The sequence below is a fragment of the Fragaria vesca genome, linkage group LG2 (genome assembly GCF_000184155.1).
Source record: "Fragaria vesca subsp. vesca linkage group LG2, FraVesHawaii_1.0, whole genome shotgun sequence".
Taxonomy (NCBI): Eukaryota; Viridiplantae; Streptophyta; class Magnoliopsida; order Rosales; family Rosaceae; genus Fragaria; species Fragaria vesca.
The window spans coordinates 29,507,458-29,512,188 of NC_020492.1; the positions used below are offsets into that span (position 1 = coordinate 29,507,458).

At 37.5% G+C, this 4,731-nt stretch overlaps 1 pseudogene; it reads right to left on the reverse strand.

Moving 5' to 3' along the window:
- Positions 1 to 2,283: 2,283 nt before the first annotated feature.
- The window catches only part of LOC101302237, an 11,167-nt pseudogene continuing 8,719 nt past the window's right edge, over positions 2,284 to 4,731 (reverse strand).

Genomic DNA, 4,731 nt, shown 5'->3' on the forward strand with positions numbered 1-4,731 from the left:
CAAGCTTGTGGGGGAAGTTTTGGGGCAGTTTAAGGCTGAGCCAAGCTCAACCTCAGGTATAAAAAGTGTTCCTTATGCTGTGATCGTCAAGTTTGATGTTTTGAGTTTTCTCAAATTCGAAAGTTTGTAGTGGCGCGTGGGGCCCACTCGTCGTCGCCTGGCAGTGTTTGTGGCTTAGTGTGCTGTGTTTTAGCTAGCTCTTGTTGTTGTGAGCTTGTTGAGATGTAGAATTTCTAGGTTGTGAGCAAGGTTTGCATATTAGGACTTTAAGTTTGATATTAGGCTTGGTTGAGATTTGAGTTAAGGTTTGAGGATTAGAGGCAGCCATTTTAGGTCGCTAAGTTCGACGACTTTGGAAAGTTGTCCTCCCTTGAACTAAGAGTTAGTTTAAGGGTATTGTGTTAACCTATTGTATTTTAGTTACTAAGGTTTTAATTGTGTGATTTTAGGTGATTTGTGAAGTTGTGTTTTAGCTTGCTATTGTCGTCTTGTGGAAATTGCAGCTGGATATTTAGGTGAGTAAATCTCACCAAGGTTCATTTTTGAACCAAATGTTATTATGTTCATGTGATGATGATAATGATGATGATGTTGGATTTAATAATATGCTTTTAATTGTTTTTAAAAATATATGAGCTTGATCGCCAACGGCTTATAGGTAAGATAAAACAAGTTTTTCTTATATGCTATTTTTGAGATTCATGTGATCATAATTTTATTGATTATTGATAGATTATTCTTGTGGAATATCTATATTTTTGTTCATGTAAATATATCTATGTGGAATGATATAATTTATGATGTGATATTGTGTTGTTGAGGATAATGTTGTGATATTGTGATTGTTGGATAAATAGCCAAACCGGTTCCAAGCCTTTAATTGGGTGATTGGTTGCGGTTAAGATGCTATTTATCATTTTTGTGTTTGATATTAGACAGTCAAACCGGGTTCCAAGCCTTTGGTCGGGTGATTGTTTGCGGTTAGGAATAGAGCTCTAGTCCGTCTGTCAGTGTAGGTCATGAGAGATACCGTATGATATCTGGGACCCATGGGTACACATTTTGTTGTTATAGGTCATGAGGGGTATTTATTAATACCTGGGACTCATGGGTACATGTTAATTGAAAAAGTGTTGGATTTGTGGATTTAATTATTGATATAAATTGCTCTTGTGATATAATTGGTAATTGGAGGTTTTGGTGTTATTTTAAGAATTACTCATACGGGTTTTTTAGCTTACCGGGTTTGTTGTTTACAACCCGGTGCACCAATTCTTGGAGTAGGGGTTAGACCTGCAAGTGAGGATCAGCAGGGTTGAGGCGGAGGCTTAGTGGCATGGTTTTTGTTGGGTTTTGTTGTACATTGTATATTTTTATATTTGGGGTAAACTTTACTAAAACTCATGTGGGTAGTTTCATTTTCTTGATTTTCAAGTTTATGTAAACAAAGAAATATAATATTTAACTCGATGTTGAGTTGTGTGACATTTATATTTCCGTATTGAGTTTTAGTTTCTTGGAAGTTTGTTTGAAAACAGGTTTTGGGATAGTAATATTTTAAGATATATCATGCCAAAATTTTTGAAAATTATCTTTTGAAAATTGAGGTGTGACATGAAAAGTCTAAAATCATATCTAAGGTTCAAGACACAGGAATTGCTGAATAGTACCATGATACTTCCACTACCTCAAGTTCTAGCTTATATAGGTGATATACATGTGTTATAAAACAAGTAACTGATCAAGGCATCCCTTAAAGGCATTAAGTCATTGACAACTCAACTTTCCTATCAGATTCAAATCAATATCCAACTAAAATTGGTAATTTCTAGATTAAGACTTTACTCTTAACATCATGGTACAACATATAAGATGCAAGTAATAATGCAGTCATAAACCTAAGAGTTTAAAATTGCACACAATATTATTATACCTTTGGAATTGCACAACAATACTATTATCATTCCCAGAACTGAATGACATGCAATGATATGATGAAGAGGACGTTGACATCACTAATCTGCAACCAAACAAGAAAGAAAAAAAAAATACACACACATAGTTCATCAATCATCAATGCATTTATTTTACATAAACAACAATTCCCAAACTACAATGCATTGCAGAAACTTGGAAAAATCAAATTCATGTTAACTGCAACCAATCAAGAAAGATTTTCAAGGATGATGATATACTGCATAACAGCCACTTATAATTAAGGCATATGAGGCATATAACTTCGGCACTTCTTCATAATAACCAATCTCCCCAAAATAGGCACACTCACAAGACTTCCATGTTAACCAATCTCCCCAGATAAAACGGAATATTTCCAGAAATTAGGTCACTTTTCATGTCCCTGAAACCATTGTACTCAATGTCAAAACCAGACAAACTCAATTTGCTAATTTACATAACAAAATCAGTACTTCCCATCAAGTAGCCAAATTATAACAACTTAATCTTGAGTTGTCGGTCATTGTAAGGCCTAGTTTCTCGAAAACATGAAATCAAAATGATAAATCTGGTCCGTTATTGATGGAACTCAAAGCATACAAATCAGACAAGAAAAAAAAACCATATACAAAATCGAGAAGGAGAGAGAGTTACCCATTCACATCCCCAATTCGTAAATCCTGCAAAATTAAATCGAATTGCAAAGGAAAATTGCGAAACTAAATTAATTGAATTTCAGGTAGAACCCTAGAAGCTAAATCGAATCCAATAGAAACCCATAATCGTGTTATAGTGAATCAAAATGCTTACCAACAATACCGCAAATGTGATTGAGATAAAGTTGACAAACTCACAAAATTTCAACACCACAAATGCGATTGAGATGGGGATGACGATGGAGATTAGGTTCTTTTGAATTTTTGCATTTGATTTGAGGGGTTGAGGTGTTTGGGTTTTCAGTTTGTGTGAGGGAGAGAATGAGCGAAGAGAACTGGGTTTGAAGGGGTTGTGTAGAAGAGAGGTTTCAGTTTAGGGTTGAGAATGAGTGAATGAGGGAATTGAGAAAATAATTTATCGAGGAGAGAGAAAGTTTATCAAGTGACTAAAAAAAGCCTTATGTTGTGCCAAAAAATAACAGTTTGGTCAAAATAAATCTTTAGTCTGTGTCTTCGTATGAGACGACAGAAGAGAGTCATCTTTAAAATTAACATACTCATTAGTTAGTTTTTCTTCTTTTTAAGACGGCAGTAATCTGTAGTCTCATAAACACGTTAATTTTAACTGACTGCGCGTTGCGACATTCATACGACATATTGTCACATCCCGCCCCTTATATTTTTACCTTATTTACTAGCGTGATTATATTAAGAATTTTACCGTCTCGATCATTGAGTAAATAGTTTAATTGGTCCCTAGAGGGGTTTCGGGGACGATTATGTGCGGAGGATTATTCGTATGAGGAAAATACGACGACGGTAAAAATGGTAAATTTTAGCTAGTAAAAGATAATTTTTATTCGGGTATTATTTTTTCGGGGTGTTTTTATTTTGGAAGATTGGGTTATAAGTGGATTGGACCGGTTTAGAGAGGCCCAAACCCATCTCCCTCTTTTTCTCTTCTCCCTCTCTCCCGTTTTCTCCTTCCCTCCCCGAATTTTCTTCCTCCCACTGCCGGACTGTCCAGCCGCCAACTGCCGCCGTCCGGCCAGCCACCGGCCGCCGCTCCACCCCAGTTCGGACCCCCATCTCCTCCTCTCCCTCCCCGGCCTAGCCCCCGAGCCTCTAACCCGCCGGAAGAAGAGAAAACCCGCCGGAAACGCCGGAAAGCTTTTCGCCGGAACTCCCTCCTCCGGCCACCAATCCGGGCAAGCTTGGTATGGTTTTGTAGCCCTCCAACCCAGCAACCTTGCCCTAAAAGGACTCACTCCCTCTTGAGCTAGGTTAGGAGAAATTTGAGGTGGAAGTTTTATGGTGTTTTTGATGTTTTTAGTCGATTGCCCTAGTTAGGCTTGGAATTTGTGTTTGTGCTAGTTATGAAAGTTGTAGAGCATGATGAGAGGAAGATGCTGTTAAAATTTCATAGGAATTGGAGGTCGCCGGAACTGGTCTCCGGCCGCCGCTGCCGGCGGAGCCGCCGGCGGCGCCGCCGCCGGTTGGGAGATTTTAATGTTGTTAAATTTGAAATATTAAGGAGAGTTTATTGAAATGAGTTATGGAATTTTTGGATGAGTTTTGGATAGGTTTATGAATTTCCGAAGTTAGTATTTTTGGCGGTTAATTAATGTAGAATCCGGCCGTAGGATTTAAGTCGTATTTTGGAGAGGTTGTATTTACGACTGTTGAGTATGATATTTAAGTTCGGATTGTTCCAATTTAAGATTATCGAAATTAGGCAATGATGAGCGTATTTATGGCTCTCGGGTAATTTTGCCTATTTTGATTAAATATTGGAATTTCGGCTGGGAACTTAATATTATATTTGGAACAGGTCGTGAGAAGGCTCGAGCTGACGAGGCCCCAGATCGACATCAGGCTTAGGCCTAATTTGTGAGTGAACTTTTGTTTTAAATAATGTGCATACGAAATAATTTATGTTGTTGGAGAATAACCGAAATTGAGAATTTCGGTGAGTATATATATATATATATATATATCCATATGTGGATGATTATGAGAATAATATGTATATGAGAGAATGCTAGCTAGCTATATGTGCTTTTCCACCATACTGAGGTAAAATTCCATTATGGTGCAACGTGAGCGTTAGACGCAATCG